General features: G+C 43.7%; 3 non-coding genes across 3 annotated transcripts; all 3 read right to left on the bottom strand.

Annotated features, from left to right (window-relative positions):
• Positions 1 to 1,980: 1,980 nt before the first annotated feature.
• TRNAS-AGA (transfer RNA serine (anticodon AGA)) lies at positions 1,981 to 2,062 on the bottom strand. Its single transcript has one exon. It is a non-coding gene; the product is annotated as a tRNA-Ser (tRNA).
• Positions 2,063 to 15,496: 13,434 nt separating this feature from the next.
• TRNAH-GUG (transfer RNA histidin (anticodon GUG)) lies at positions 15,497 to 15,568 on the bottom strand. Its single transcript has one exon. It is a non-coding gene; the product is annotated as a tRNA-His (tRNA).
• Positions 15,569 to 16,862: 1,294 nt separating this feature from the next.
• On the bottom strand, positions 16,863 to 16,944 carry TRNAS-AGA (transfer RNA serine (anticodon AGA)). The gene has a single exon. It is a non-coding gene; the product is annotated as a tRNA-Ser (tRNA).
• Between the last annotated feature and the right edge of the window lie 248 nt (positions 16,945 to 17,192).

A 17,192-nucleotide genomic window follows, 5' to 3' on the forward strand; every position in this document is an offset into this window, starting at 1 on the left:
TAAGACATGTACTGTGGTAGTTTGTATGTCCTAGTAGTATCAAACAGTCTATAACATTTTTCACTACTGTGAGGTCTGCCCCTCTCATAGGTTAGCATTGGGTATTCCCTTATACTTTTTGGGGGGTAATTCCATATCAGAGAGGAGAAGCTTTATTTATTTATTGATAAATCCTATCTACTGGTGAGGTTGGATTTAATCTTACTATTGTATAAATGCCATTTTTAGAGAGTGAGCATTTCTCTGCACTTACTGCTCTATTTGCATGAAAACCTGTCTTCAATTGACGTCTGGATTGGGCTGCGAGACAGCTACATATGTGCATTCCCTGTAGACCGCCACAAGACAGGTCACTCAACTGCAACTGCATTCATCTGCATTCTGTTTGGCCTGGGGTAGAGCTCCGCTCCCCTTACCGCAAATATGTTCAAGAACGATAATTTATGTCAGTAAGTACAGTATACCTACATCTTATAATCATGTGTGTTTAAATAATTTGTCGTTAGATCGTTTAAATATTGAAAAAGATCTGTTTTAATAGACATTTTACAAAAACAACTGGTACATTTGGGAATTCTGTAAAGGAAAAACCCAACTGCTGTGACATTGCCAACCACAATGCCGTGACTCGGATTCGAGCCGAGGTTGCTGCGGCCACAACGCAGAGTACTAAGCACTATACGATCACGGCGAGCTACTTGGGCTCAATAACGTACAGTGACATGAAGAAATTATAATTCGGAACACTCAGGGCTACTCCTGTGATAGGCTGAATGTGTTCATTGCTTCCTCATTCCTTATACAAAGGCTTTATCTCCTCAGTGGTTGATAGGCTGAAACCGTTTCCTGGCCGCCTGCTTGTGAACTGGCAGGAGTCAAAGATCACACATACACTGGTGGGCCTGTGATGGGACACCAATGCAGAGAAACACACCTGGCGCAGATATTCTATTCTGTTTATTAGACCTGCATCTCCCCTGTACCTCCTCAAGCCATCTGTATGTGAAGCAAGAAAGAGTTAAGGAACGGTCCATCTACACTTTTATTGGGAGGATGCTGCCCTGAGCTCCTCCCAGCTAATCACACAAACAGCAGTAAAGCAAGATAACTACACAGTTAGGGGGGACTGCATGGTTAGGTTTTTGAGGAATTATTGAAACTGACCTCAGTGACCCATAATCAGAGCTGTGGCTAATGACTGCATGCCTAATTATGATGAAGCAAGCACCATGGCTCGTAGGGGCCCCACAACACACTTTTCTTAGCTCATTGAATTAAAGTATAAACTTCTGCCATGTGTGAGTGGTAAAGGCTTGTTAATTTTGTTGCTTTTCAAATTCACGTCTGACAACAAGACGAAGGAACATTGGGGCATCAGACGCTTTGGAAAGTAGCCACCAACCGCAGAGAAAGAGAGAAAGAGGGAAAAGACAGTATGAGGTGTGGAGAGCACAGCAGCAGGTACAAGGAGCTCAAATGAGATTAATGGCGCCTAAATAGAGCACGTAAAGGAACAGTTACAAATCTAAGAAAAGGGAAAGGAAAGACTAGGAAAAAACACAGAAAGAGCTTGTAGATAAAATTCTCTTCCAGGAACAGCAGGTTAAGAGAAATTACACAGGGAGCAGTTAAGCTTGTAACACGGGGGAGAATAGAAAAGAAAATGCAGTTTTATGAAGTGTGTTTGCCTAATCCAGCTAGCACTTTTATTTTATTTCTCTATTTGCTTCTTTTATTGGTAAAGTAAGTTTCAAGTGCATGCACAGGTATGACCGAGAGAGCCAGGGTATAATAATTTGAAGCGTTTGCACCAGCGCTAATGAAGGACGAGAGTTATAGCAAAGATATGAAAGGGGGAGCGATAATAAATACGTGATATGGCAATAGTGACACCAAAATAAGCCACCTATTTATAAAACTGACATGGAAGAAATACTAAAGGTTAACTTCTGAAATTGTAGCCGATGTTAAAAAGATTCTCGTTGTCAGCAGGATTCGAACCTGCGCGGGGAGACCCCAATGGATTTCTAGTCCATCGCCTTAACCACTCGGCCACAACAACTGACTGTGAGGTGTGTGCACATAATCTGTATGCAAGTTTTATAGGTGTCCCACAGCAAATTCCTGATATTCTGCAATGCACTTTTTAAAAATAATGTTTTTTTCAGCAGGCACATTCGCTCCTAAAAACAAAAATTGCATGCGTATATCTCCAGTTTGGAATACCATAGGCTTGCATGCATACTCTCATGGGTCACTCAAGTTTTTTGGACCCTATTGCACTCTGTAGTCTTGCTGCTTTTAGTATGTGGCCCATATTACAGAAGTCTACCATCTCTGAGCATTTGAGGCTCCTTTGTAAGTGCTTTATATTTTTTCCTTGAAGAGCTATATAATAAAGGGGTCCGGGAAAGATTGCATTTATGGAAGATAAAAGAAGGCCCACTTGTCTCACCAAATGCTGTAGAGAAACCTGATGTTTTACTCATGTTATCCTTAGTTCGTTTTTGTTAGACATTGCATTCTTAAGGTGGTCCCAACCCCAACTTATTGCTTTTCACCTCCGCATTTTGCTGTATCTTTTTGTTGGCCTTAGGACTCTGATCACTTTATCGCTACTAATCAGTGCTGAAGTGCACGTGCTTCTTCCCTAATCATGTGTATAATTGGAGTATACCTGACTGACAGATTTAATTTACTTGAAAGCCCCTTGTAAAGTGGTATTCCATATACCCAGGGACTGATTTTGCCGCCCAAAGAAATAGCATTTCAAACATGTCTCAAGCCTGCTACTGCAGTGCCTGTGCTGCAGTGTACTGCCACTTCGACTTGGCATTTAAAACTACTTGCCAAGCCTTAATCTCCAATTTTATTACATATCAGTAACCCCTAAGGTAGGCCCTAGGTAGTCCTAGGGGCATCATGCTATGTAAGTAAAAGGTAAGACATGTACTCTGGTAGTTTGTATGTCCTAGTAGTATCAAACAGTCTATTACATTTTTCACTACTGTGAGGTCTGCCCCTCTCATAGGTTAGCATTGGGTATTCCCTTATACTTTTTGGAGGGTAATTCCATATCAGAGAGGAGAAGCTTTATTTATTAATTGATAAATCCTATCTACTGTTGAGGTTGGATTTAATCTTACTATTGTATAAATGCCATTTTTAGAGAGTGAGCATTTCTCTGCACTTACTGCTCTATTTGCATTGAAACCTGTCTTCAATTGCCACAACACAGGTCACTCAACTGCAACTGCATTCATCTGCATTCTGATTGGCCTGGGGGAGAGCTCCGCTCCCCTTACCGCAAATATGTTCAAGAACGATAATTTATGTCAGTAAGTACAGTATACCTACATCTTATAATCATGTGTGTTTAAATAATTTGTCATTAGATCGTTTAAATATTGAAAAGGATCTGTTTTTAATAGACATTTTACAAAAACAACTGGTACATTTGGGAATTCTGTAAAGGAAAAACGCAACTGCCGTGACATTGCCAACCACAATGCCGTGACTTGGATTCGAACCGAGGTTGCTGCGGCCACAACGCAGAGTACTAACCACTATACGATCACGGCGAGCTACTTGGGCTCAATAACGTACAGTGACATGAAGAAATTATAATTCGGAACACTCAGGGCTACTCCTGTGATAGGCTGAATGTGTTCATTGGTTCCTCATTCCTTATACAAAGGCTTTATCTCCTCAGTGGTTGATAGGCTGAAACCATTTCCTGGCCGCCTGCTTGTGAACTGGCAGGAGTCAAAGATCACACATACACTGGTGGGCCTGTGATGGGACACCAATGCAGAGAAACACACCTGGCGCAGATATTCTATTCTGTTTATTAGACCTGCATCTCCCCTGTACCTCCTCAAGCCATCTGTATGTGAAGCAAGAAAGAGTTAAGGAACGGTCCATCTACACTTTTATTGGGAGGATGCTGCCGTGAGCTCCTCCCAGCTAATCACACAAACAGCAGTAAAGCAAGATAACTACACAGTTAGGGGGGACTGCATGGTTAGGTTTTTGAGGAATTATTGAAACTGACCTCAGTGACCCATAATCAGAGCTGTGGCTAATGACTGCATGCCTAATTATGATGAAGCAAGCACCATGGCTCGTAGGGGCCCCACAACACACTTTTCTTAGCTCATTGAATTAAAGTATAAACTTCTGCCATGTGTGAGTGGTAAAGGCTCGTTAATTTTGTTGCTTTTCAAATTCACGTCTGACAACAAGACGAAGGAACATTGGGGCATCAGACGCTTTGGAAAGTAGCCACCAACTGCAGAGAAAGAGAGAAAGAGGGAAAAGACAGTATGAGGTGTGGAGAAAACAGCAGCAGGTACAAGGAGCTCAAATGAGATTAATGGCGCCTAAATAGAGCACGTAAAGGAACAGTTACAAATCTTTTTTTTTTTTTAAACATATTTATTAATTTTTCAGAATTTTCCGACATATTCCAACATATGTATTACAGCACATACCAATTTCTCAGGTGGTTATATAGTTCATATACATTTCGCTGTTTTATACAAATTTTCATATCATAAGCAGATATCACAAATCAAAAAAAATCATCCTCTAATACAAATCAAATCAAGCTTCTGTTTCACTATTCTGGATTTATCCTGCTAGTCTTCCATGTCGTGATTGGTTGCCATATTTTTTTGCCTAAGGCCTTGGCCCTTTTACCTTTCCTGTCGTATATTGCCTTTTCTAAGTTATATATAGTAAGGAGGCTAGCAATCCAGTCTGCAAATATCGGAGGAGTCTTATTCAGCCAATTCCTTGCTATACAAATGCGGAATACTGCTATTGAAACAAAAATAAACTCTACTGGCATGGCTTCCATCATATCGACCACCCCTAAAATGATTAATTCATCTAGTAGCTTAATCTTGATCCTGAGCGTTTTATCAAAGAATTCTTCAATCGCCATTTTTAAAGTAAATAATTGTGGGCACTGCGAAAACATATGTACAATGTCTGCTCCGCTCGCATTACATCGTGGGCAAGTTATTCCTGTTGTTCCGCCCCACTGGGCAATTCTAGCCGGTGTATGGTAGAGTGAAAATACTGTTTTGTAGTGTTGCGATTGGAGGGTTGCTGAGCAAAGCACCGTTCTACCCAGATCTAGTGACTCCTGAAAGATTTCTAAGCCTGACCCCAGTTTTTCCCTCCATTTTTGTGCAAATTTTGCCCTTTCATCTGACTTAGTTCCTTTCAGTTCTGCATAGAGGTATCTTATTGTACATTTGGTGGTTATTTTTATATAATCCATAATTTTGCACTGCCGCATTCCCAGCGGACCACCTTGTTTCTGTATTAGAAAACTCCTCACTTGTAGGTATTTGTAGAAACTGTTGTGCTCTAGCCCAAATTTCGCTTTGAGTACTCCAAACTGTGTGATGTTACCCTGCTCATCCAGTAAATCCCCTATCTGCATTATGCCTTTATTATACCAACCAAGCATAGTGACATCTTTAAAGATCTCCCTCGGAAGTGAGTTATTTGTGTACAATCTTGTATAGATATTAAATCTGCCTAGCCCCAATTTTTTAGCCACTCCTTTCCACACCCTATACACTGCATTCAACGTCTTAAATCTCGTATGTTTAAAATACGTGAAATCAGTAGTGTTGAACAACCCATTCTCAGCTTCCTCCCCCAGCAGTACAGCATACACATTAGGTAAACCCACCTCTCTATCCGTTAGTTGGTCCCGACCTCCTCCTCCTCCTATTAACACCCTACTGTACTGTAATACTGCAGCCCAATAATAGAGCCTGAAGTCTGGAGCTCCCCAGCCCCCTTTTTCCCTATCTACCGTCAAGTGTCTATATGCTCTTCTTGTTTTCCCTTTCACCCAAATGAATTTATTCAAAATAGTTTCTAATTTGCTAAACCAAACATTTTCAAAATATAGAGGTATAGATCTAAGTAGAAACAGCACTTTCGGGAATGTTATCATTTTAATGACATTTATTCGCCCCATTAAAGTCAAATGCAAATTATTCATTCTTTCTGTGTTTGTTTTAATTTTCTCCAACAGTGGTCTCATATTGATTTCAACTAAATTATCTAACTCGGACGTAATCTTCACCCCTAGATACGTGACTTCCGGTGCTATTCTTATATCCTGATAGTTTACCCAACTATTTTTAATTATTTGTGTTTTTCCTTTATTTAGTGAATACCCTGAAAATGTACCAAAAAGTGAAGCCTCCTGTTCAATTTCAATAATGGCTAACCCTGGATCCGGTGTGACCACTGCCACGTCATCTGCATATGCAAGTGTCTTATATGCATAGCCATGTAGACCAATCGGGAGAATATTCAGGTTTCCTTCTAACCTCCGTAAAAAGGGGTCTAGATATAGGGCGAATAACAGTGGTGAAGCCGGGCAACCCTGTCTTGTGCCACGCTTTATATGTATATCCTCTGTATACCCCCTATTGATCCTCACTTTAGCTGATGGAGCTGCATATAACACCTTTATAGCCTGTATATAACCTGTGCCAATCCCGAACCACTCCAAGGCTTTCCACAGATAGCACCAGGAGACCCTGTCGAAGGCTTTCTCTGCATCTAAAAAGACGGCAGAGGCAGGGTCTCCTGCAGCTCCCGCGGCATCCAATATGGTGATCATTCTCCTTGTATGTTCCGTAGTCCCTTTACCTGGTATGAAACCATGCTGTGTTGTATATACCAACCCCTCGATTACTCTACTGAGTCTTTGTGATAAAGCCTTGGAGTATATTTTTGCATCTGCGTTCATAAGCGTGATCGGCCTATAAGAGCCAGGATCCAAATGTGATTTATTCTTCTTCAAAATAACTACTATACTTGCCCCAGCCCATGACTGTGGTATATTCTCCCCATTCTGTGCGTACCTTAAAGTTTCCAACATGTATATCCCTAGTGCATCCCAAAATGTCCTATAAAATTCTGCTGGTATCTGGTCGGGTCCTGCGGCCTTCCCCGAAGGGAGTTTTGAAACTGCGTTATGTAATTCGCTCAACATTAGTGGAGCCTCTAGAGTCTCTTTATCTTCCAAGGACAATTCCTTGTGTGGGATACCAGCCAAATAGTCCTCTATCTCATTTCCGTTGCTACTCACGTCTTGATCATACAAATCAGAGTAAAACTCTCTAAACACCTCCCTCACCTCTTCCACCTTGGTTACAACCTTCCCGCATTTACTCTTAATTTCTTTAATTTCCCCGGCTGCCAGGTCTTGCCTGGTACGCACTGCGAGCATATGTCCAACTCTCTCGTTGAACTCGTAGCATTTTTCTTTTTTTGCCAAATAATTAGCCGCGGCTTTATTAGCTAATCTTTCCCCAGTTTCTGCCTTCTTCAGTTCTATTTCTAGTAAGACCTGCTCAAGAGGTTCTTGATTTATAACGTGCTGAATAAGCTGTTGTTCTAGATTCCTTAAATCTTGTAACCTACTGTCTAGCTCCATTTTCTCCTTTTTACTCCGATACAGGGTATAAGCCAGCGTCTCCCCCCTTATCCCTGCTTTGAATGCATCCCAGACCATGCCTGCGGTTGCCGTACCTCTGTTTACCTCCCAGAACTGCGTAATCCATACCTTCAATCTGCTAACATATTCATCTTCTCTGAGCAGCCCTCTTTCAAATGTCCAGCAGTACTCTTTGTGGCCAGTATTATAGTTCCGGGGGATAGTCAACACCAATGGATTGTGATCTGAGGAGACTCGAGGTAATATTTCTATTTTCAGTTCTGATACTAATGGACTGGTGGCTAAGAAGTAGTCTAACCTCGCTATACATTTATGAGGGGCCGAATAAAAAGTACTCCCTGTCCCTATAGGATTGAATGCCGCCCAAACATCTACCAACGCATTATTATTCATTAGATTGGCAATGGCTTTTCTTACTCTCTTCTTTCGCTCACCCTTCATCCCCCCTCCCCTCATACCCAACCCTGATAACCCATTGACATTGAAATCTCCACACACAATTATAGGTTCAGTCCATAGCGGCAATTCGGTATCTAGATAATCAAATATATCAGGTTCATCTTCATTGGAACCATATACAGAAACAATTGTGTAGCGGCTACCGGCTATTTCTCCTTCTATCATCACCCATCTACCATCCACGTCTTCCTTCTTTCTTACTACTTTCATCAAGCCTTTCTTCGCCAATATGGCCACTCCTTTTGTTTTAGTATCTTGGTGCGTGTGTGCTAAAACATCGAACCCTAGCTGGTCCATAAGGTACCTATCCTTCCCCCTCACATGTGTTTCCTGCAGACATACGATGTCCAATTTTAACATTCTGCACATAGCTGCTACTTTCTGTCTTTTGCCCCCATCATTTAGCCCGCATATATTCATTGTAGTGATTCTTACTGCCATCTGCTTTTATAAAAAAGACCAAAAAACAAATCCTCTAAATATTTTCCTACCACCTTTGTGTTACTACATACCATTTTATTTTGTGCTGTAAAAAACCTTCTCTCTTTACCACCCTCTTCCCGCTCCCCCTCCCCCCTCCCCTTGCTAGCCCCCCCCCCTGTCACAGGCAAATAGGTCAATCTTGACCTATGTGTGGCTGCGTGCTGCTGTAGTGTCGCTTTCCTTCTCCCACCCTAGCTAACCATACCCCAATATACAATATGGCTAATATTTTCCTAATTTAACCTATGCTGGTTCTGATTCCTTACTCTTCCTGCTTTTCTGAAGCTCTGTAATCTCTGCTAAGTATTCTCCTGCCTTTACTTCCGAGAAAAACATTCTGATGCGGCCCCTTGTGACCACTTTTAATTTAGATGGATACATCAAGTATGCTTCTGAGCCCTGTCATTGAAAAGGAGTGATAAGCTGTCTCAGCTTCCACCTCCTTTCCACAGTGGTGTGGCAGAAGTCGGGCCTCGTAAAAAAAGTAATCCCTTCAACTGATTTTTTCTTCTCTGGTCTTGCAGTCTCAAAGATTTCCTGCCTAGCTAGAAAGTTTCCAAAAAAGACCAGCATTGCCCTAGGCAATCCATTCTGATTACTGTTGTTTTGTTTACCGCCTCTGCCCCCCTTCTGCACTAACGGAAATCTATGTGCTCTCTGCACTTCAACTTCCCACTGCCACTGCGCCTCTGGGTATGCCTCTTTTAACAGTTTAACCATAAACCCCCTTGGGTCCTTCCCTTCCAGTCCTTCCTCTATGCCTAGAAAGCGTAGGTTGTTCCTTCTTTGCCGATTCTCGAAATCTTCCAGCTTCCACTGCAAGTCTTCGATCACCTTCCCTTGTTCTGTTCTTGCATTCTGCCAGTCTGTGACCTCATCCTCCAGCTTCCCAGTTCTTTCTTCTACTTGTTCCACTCTAGTTTCAACTTCCTGGTATTTTCTGTTCATTTTCCTGATGCTCGCTTGTATTTTCTTTGTATCCTGCCTTGCTCGTCTGCTCTCTAAGCGAGCCTCTAAATGCATTTGCTTCAGCATAGAGAACATCCCATCTAAAGTTGCTTGAGGAGGATTATCATTCAACTCATTAGGGGTATTTACAGGATAGCTCTCGGGTGCCACTCCCAGATCTTGATCCTGGTAAATTTTTGAAGCACTACCATAGTCCCATAATAGCTTCCTGTTTATACTTGTTGCTGCTCTGTCCATTTCCCTGTCACGTCTTATCATTGTTCTTCTTCTTCTTTTTTGTGTTTCCCTGTTTCTGTGCTCACTAGAGAGGGATCTTTCCGACTCTGTCCCAGATGATAGGTCTGTGTTAGAATCCTCTTCCTCTGATCCCAGCAATGAAGAGTCTGACCCCTCAGTCACAGAGTAAAACTTTTCCCTCTCCGGGGAGCATACTCTCCTTCCTTTCAACCCCATTGTTGTGTGGCTTTGAATACTTTTCATACTGCCCCAAGTAGATTGTACCATTATACAGCTATCCACGGGTGTTGGCGCTAAATTAACTTCATTTAAGGCTTCAAGCATTTGGGCAGTGTTAGTGTTAATTGTTTCCAATTTTTCTTTTGCTTGTGTATTACTGGACTTACTTGCGTTATCCGTCGTCTTCAGTCCTGTTTCACCGCCTGCATTAATCTCACTGTTCGTGCTGGCGTCCTCAACAGCAGCCTCGACCATCTCCGCTGTGCTCTCCAGCCCCTGTGCGACTCCCGCTAGAGGCGTGAGCGTTTCAGGCTCTGGTTGCTTAGCAACCGCCGTGCTTGCGTCCTCGCGGTCAACGAGGAGATTTTCCGCGTTTTGCTTCGTGTTTGGGACCGAGTCTGGATCCGGGCCGCCTCCAGCGACCGGGGTTAGCTGTTGATTCCTTCCAGCGAAAGTCTCTGCCACAGTGGGTTGCCGCCGATCCTTGCCAGCGGCAGGTATAGTAATCGCTTGCTTCACTGTTCCGCTTTCAGAGTGTGAGCGCCTTTGTTGTGTCTGCGCTTTACCTCCAGGAGTCTCCGATTGTGCTGCTTGCGAGGCTGTTTTACTGTCCGCTTTAGAGTCAGCCTTTTCTTTGTCTTTGTCCTTAGCAGGTCTCTCGTTCTTCTTGAGCTGTGCTTTCTGGGAGAGGCCGCTTGTGACTGTAGTTGTTGTGCGTTTACTCAGCGTGACCTTTGGTATGGCACCCGAGCGCTGCGACATCCTTAAGGCTATACAGATGCTATCCACAATCACCTTTTTAACTTGCTTTTTAAAGCGCTCACGGCAATAGCACCCCCAGGTTGTAAGCGCCTTTTGCAATATCTTAATGCTAGCTCCGCTTTCCGTCCAGAGTATATTCTGCAAAATCAGCATGCTTTAGTCCATCTCCAGCCATTTACTCCTTGGATCCAGGAGAAGGGATAAGTGCGACTGCACTCTACAGCAGCCTGGCGGCCATCTTGCCACTACTTCTAATGCTGAGCCAGGAGTGGCCTTCTTTTCTTAGCTCATTGAATTAAAGTATAAACTTCTGCCATGTGTGAGTGGTAAAGGCTTGTTAATTTTGTTGCTTTTCAAATTCACGTCTGACAACAAGACGAAGGAACATTGGGGCATCAGACGCTTTGGAAAGTAGCCACCAACCGCAGAGAAAGAGAGAAAGAGGGAAAAGACAGTATGAGGTGTGGAGAAAACAGCAGCAGGTACAAGGAGCTCAAATGAGATTAATGGCGCCTAAATAGAGCACGTAAAGGAACAGTTACAAATCTAAGAAAAGGGAAAGAAAAGACTAGGAAAAAACACAGAAAGAGCTTGTAGATGAAATTCTCTTCCAGGAACAGCAGGTTAAGAGAAATTACACAGGGAGCAGTTAAGCTTGTAACACGGGGGAGAATAGAAAAGAAAATGCAGTTTTATGAAGTGTGTTTGCCTAATCCATCTAGCACTTTTATTTTATTTCTCTATTTGCTTCTTTTATTGGTAAAGTAAGTTTCAAGTGCATGCACAGGTATGACCGAGAGAGCCAGGGTATAATAATTTGAAGCGTTTGCACCAGCGCTAATGAAGCACGAGAGTTATAGCAAAGATATGAAAGGGGGAGCGATAATAAATATGTGATATGGCAATAGTGACACCAAAATAAGCCACCTATTTATAAAACTGACATGGAAGAAATACTAAAGGTTAACTTCTGAAATTGTAGCCGATGTTAAAAAGATTCTCGTTGTCGGCAGGATTCGAACCTGCGCGTGGAGACCCCAATGGATTTCTAGTCCATCGCCTAAACCACACGGCCACAACAACTGACTGTAAGGTGTGTGCACATAATCTGTATGCAAGTTTTCAAGGTGTCCCACAGCAAATTCCTGATATTCTGCAATGCACTTTTTAAAAATAATGTTTTTTTCAGCAGGCACATTCTCTCCTAAAAACAAAAATTGCATGCGTATATCTCTAGTTTGGAATACCATAGGCTTGCATGCATACTCTAATGGGTCACTCAAGTTTTTTGGACCCTATTGCACTCTGTTTTCGTGCTGCTTTTAGTATATGGCCCATATTACAGAAGTCTACCATCTTTGAGTATTTGAGGCTCCTTTGTAAGTGCTTTATATTTTTTCCTTGAAGAGCTATATAATAAAGGGGTCCGGGAAGGATTGCATTTATGGAAGATAAAAGAAGGCCCACTTGTCTCACCAAATGCTGTAGAGAAACCTGATGTTTTACTCATGTTATCCTTAGTTCGTTTTTGTTAGACCTTGCATTCTTTTTTTTTTTTTTTTTAATTTTTGAAAACCTTTATTGTGCATTAAGAACAGAACAAGTACGGGCCTACAACCATCAGGCCGGCCACGAATACTGTTGAAGCACCAGAGCACGCAATACGGCGACACAGTATCACATTATACATAGGCAGGCATTTAAAGGTTACACTGTAGACCATCGTGATACCATGTCCCAGGAGCAATGAAGGTTAATTTTCAATGTTTTTGTTGCAACTATTAAGTTCGACATTCCCAATTTGCATTTTAAAACATAAACTATATACTAAAAAGGCGGAGTCCGTGCAGGTACAGCGTGACAGTAGCGACAAATTCACCACCTAGGCAACAAACTAAAAGTCAAGTCCCCCCAGGCGGAATGGCGGCTCAAAGTATTTGCAACAGGGTATCAGATCCAACATAGTAGACAATGTCCACCGCTACCCGCCCACTAGCATTCCCAAACACGGACCCAAGATAGAATAAAGAAGACGAAAAGAAACGAAGAGAAACAAGGCACCATAGAAACTGAAACAAACTAAAAACCCAACCCCCAACCCCCCACCCTACACGCATGCAGAGGCTACGGCCTATCCCCCCCCCCCCCCAGCAGTGTGTCTGTCGCCCAATAAACCCGAAATATAGGACAAGAAAAGAGAGAAGAGAAAGAAAAAGAAATACAGTAATACCTGAAATAAAGGGAGGAAGAAAAGAGTATCCTAATCCAAACCTCCCATAGAACATCTAAGACCGGAGGAGGGCCAATACCACTTAATCTCTGACCCCCCAACCCGCACCCAACCTCCACCCCAACAGCTAGGATCAATCAAAGAAACAACCAGCTTGTGAACCCTCGGCCACCCATTCCCGGAACCCCGAACCATAGAGAAACACAAGTAACCAACTCCACAGTTTATGTCCTGCAACCCCGACAGTACACTCTGCCGCAAATCAGGATAGTAAGAGCATCTTCAGCCCTGGCCCCTGCGATCTGGGGCACCGACGTGGTCCGGTTGTACAGTGGCCATATTGAACTGGAGAGATAGACGGAGCGATCCCGGCAGGGTATAACGCCGCCCATCAGAGCATGTCCACACCAAAGTCCTGCGAGCAACGATGATAGGAAGGGGGACCCCACGTTGGTTCAGAGCACTCAAATCAGTCTGCCAAAACAAAGTCATCCGCCTCAGGAGAAATTTGCAATCGACACCAGCCGAACACAAAGGAAGAACCAAACATGGCGTCCGAGGACGGCTCACCAGCCACACCTCAGGACCCTCGTCCACAGGTAGCCGCTCCTTCATGTCAATCCGCGCCGGAACATCACCAGTCTCACTCACTCCCAGGTTATCTGGACACAACTGGGTAGGCTCCCCACTGTGATCGGGGTCAGGATGTGGAGAAGTGTCCTGCAGACGGGCGCCATCAAAGACCACCGGAGTAGCATAGGAAGCATTAACATCAAGGCGATCAATTAAGTCCCGGGCATTGTCCAGCATTTCAGATCGGAAAGAGCTCAATGCCCGCATGATGTCTCCTACACTAAATGGTAACGCAGAGGTGTACCGGGCAGCAGGTCTCTGCACACAGGGCTCGTAACAGGGTCGCAGCTCTCGAGGCCGGTCACCACCGTCTCTCCCATCTAGGTAGACGTCCAGTCCGGGTACAGGATGTGTGTTTTCAGGGAGCACAGAAGCAGCACACGCCACTCCGGTGCCACGCACGGCGCCAATACAGCAGGAACAGCAGGGCATCTCTCCGGCAGCAGCCCGGAGGAATCACAGGAGCAAGGGGCACAGTCAGCAGTATGGCTTCCACCCCTTCGCCGTCGGAGAGTAGCGAGCCAGCAGCGCCAAGCATGAACCAAGGCGCAGATACACTGTTGCACTGCCGACCCCAACAGTATCAAGGCGCAAGATCAATCGAGGCTAAGCTGAGCCCCGCAGCGGTAAACACAGCGCCGCAACTTTTCCCCGCCGGTCAGATCGTCTCCGTGGCAAGATCCGTAAAAAGTGCAAACATGGCCGGCCATGTCGAGAACAAAGGAAACTTCCCTCTGCCGCCAGCGCGGAGGGGGAGACAAGGGCGTCCCGGTACTTCTGCTTCACGGAACGAGCAGGGAAGCACACCGCTGGATGCCAAATCGTCTCCCGGTCCCGAGAATGCAGTTTGAAGACAGGATGGACAGCAGGAGAAATCACGGGCCGGGAGAAAAGCGGAGGGATCGGCGGAGCAGAGGGATCAGGCGGCCATCTCGGATTTAGGCTAGGCTCCTCCCCAGACCTTGCATTCTTAAGGTGGTCCCAACCCCACCTTATTGCTTTTCACCTCCGCATTGTGCTGTATCTTTTTGTTGGCCTTAGGACTCTGATCACTTTGTCGCTACTAATCAGTGCTGAAGTGCACGTGCTTCTTCCCTAATCATGTGTATAATTGGAGTATACCTGACTGACAGATTTAATTTACTTGAAAGCCCCTTGTAAAGTGGTATACCATATACCCAGGGACTGATTGTGCCGCCCAAAGAAATAGCATTTCAACCCTGTCTCAAGCCTGCTACTGCAGTGCCTGTGCTGCAGTGTACTGCCACTTCGACTTGGCATTTAAAACTACTTGCCAAGCCTTAAACTTCAATTTTATTACATATCAGTAACCCCTAAGGTAGGCCCTAGGTAGTCCTAGGGGCATCATGCTATGTAAGTAAAAGGTAAGACATGTACTGTGGTAGTTTGTATGTCCTAGTAGTATCAAACAGTCTGTTACATTTTTCACTACTGTGAGGTCTGCCCCTCTCATAGGTTAGCATTGGGTATTCCCTTGTACTTTTTGGGGAGTAATTCCATATCAGAGATGAGAAGCTTTATTTATTTATTGATAAATCCTATCTACTGGTGAGGTTGGATTTAATCTTACTATTGTATAAATGCCATTTTTAGAGAGTGAGCATTTCTCTGCACTTACTGCTCTATTTGCATGAAAACCTGTCTTCAATTGACGTCTGGATTGGGCTGCGAGACAGCTACATATGTGCATTCCCTGTAGACAGCCACAAGACAGGTCACTCAACTGCAACTGCATTCATCTGCATTCTGATTGGCCTGGGGGAGAGGTCCGCTCCCCTTACCGCAAATATGTTCAAGAACGATAATTTATGTCAGTAAGTACAGTATACCTACATCTTATAATCATGTGTGTTTAAATAATTTGTCGTTAGATCGTTTAAATATTGAAAAGGATCTGTTTTTAATAGACATTTTACAAAAACAACTGGTACATTTGGGAATTCTGTAAAGGAAAAACCCAACTGCCGTGACATTGCCAACCACAATGCCGTGACTCGGATTCGAACCAAGGTTGCTGCGGCCACAACGCAGAGTACTAACCACTATACGATCACGGCGAGCTACTTGGGCTCAATAACGTACAGTGACATGAAGAAATTATAATTCGGAACACTCAGGGCTACTCCTGTGATAGGCTGAATGTGTTCATTGCTTCCTCATTCCTTATACAAAGGCTTTATCTCCTCAGTGGTTGATAGGCTAAAACCGTTTCCTGGCCGCCTGCTTGTGAACTGGCAGGAGTCAAAGATCACACATACACTGGTGGGCCTGTGATGGGACACCAATGCAGAGAAACACACCTGGTGCAGATATTCTATTCTGTTTATTAGACCTGCAACTCCCCTGTACCTCCTCAAGCCATCTGTATGTGAAGCAAGAAAGAGTTAAAGAGCGGTCCATCTACACTTTTATTGGGAGGATGCTGCCGTGAGCTCCTCCCAGCTAATCACACAAACAGCAGTAAAGCAAGATAACTACACAGTTAGGGGGGACTGCATGGTTAGGTTTTTGAGGAATTATTGAAACTGACCTCAGTGACCCATAATCAGAGCTGTGGCTAATGACTGCATGCCTAATTATGATGAAGCAAGCACCATGGCTCGTAGGGGCCCCACAACACACTTTTCTTAGCTCATTGAATTAAAGTATAAACTTCTGCCATGTGTGAGTGGTAAAGGCTTGTTGATTTTGTTGCTTTTCAAATTCACGTCTGACAACAAGACGAAGGAACATTGGGGCATCAGACGCTTTGGAAAGTAGCCACCAACCGCAGAGAAAGAGAGAAAGAGGGAAAAGACAGTATGAGGTGTGGAGAAAACAGCAGCAGGTACAAGGAGCTCAAATGAGATTAATGGCGCCTAAATAGAGCACGTAAAGGAACAGTTACAAATCTAAGAAAAGGGAAAGAAAAGACTAGGAAAAAACACAGAAAGAGCTTGTAGATGAAATTCTCTTCCAGGAACAGAAGGTTAAGAGAAATTACACAGGGAGCAGTTAAGCTTGTAACACGGGGGAGAATAGAAAAGAAAAGAAAATGCAGTTTTATGAAGTGTGTTTGCCTAATCCAGCTAGCACTTTTATTTTATTTCTCTATTTGCTTCTTTTATTGGTAAAGTAAGTTTCAAGTGCATGCACAGGTATGACCGAGAGAGCCAGGGTATAATAATTTGAAGCGTTTGCACCAGCGCTAATGAAGGACGAGAGTTATAGCAAAGATATGAAAGGGGGAGCGATAATAAATATGTGATATGGCAATAGTGACACCAAAATAAGCCACCTATTTATAAAACTGACATGGAAGAAATACTAAAGGTTAACTTCTGAAATTGTAGCCGATGTTAAAAAGATTCTCGTTGTCGGCAGGATTCGAACCTGCGCGGGGAGACCCCAATGGATTTCTAGTCCATCGCCTTAACCACTCGGCCACAACAACTGACTGCAAGGTGTGTGCACATAATCTGTATGCAAGTTTTCAAGGTGTCCCACAGCAAATTCCTGATATTCTGCAATGCACTTTTTAAAAATAAGGTTTTTTTCAGCAGGCACATTCTCTCCTAAAAACAAAAATTGCATGCGTATATCTCTAGTTTGGAATACCATAGGCTTGCATGCATACTCTCATGGGTCACTCAAGTTTTTTGGACCCTATTGCACTCTGTTTTCGTGCTGCTTTTAGTATAT

This window comes from Lissotriton vulgaris, chromosome 1_1 (genome assembly GCF_964263255.1).
Source record: "Lissotriton vulgaris chromosome 1_1, aLisVul1.2, whole genome shotgun sequence".
In the NCBI taxonomy this organism is placed as follows: domain Eukaryota; kingdom Metazoa; phylum Chordata; class Amphibia; order Caudata; family Salamandridae; genus Lissotriton; species Lissotriton vulgaris.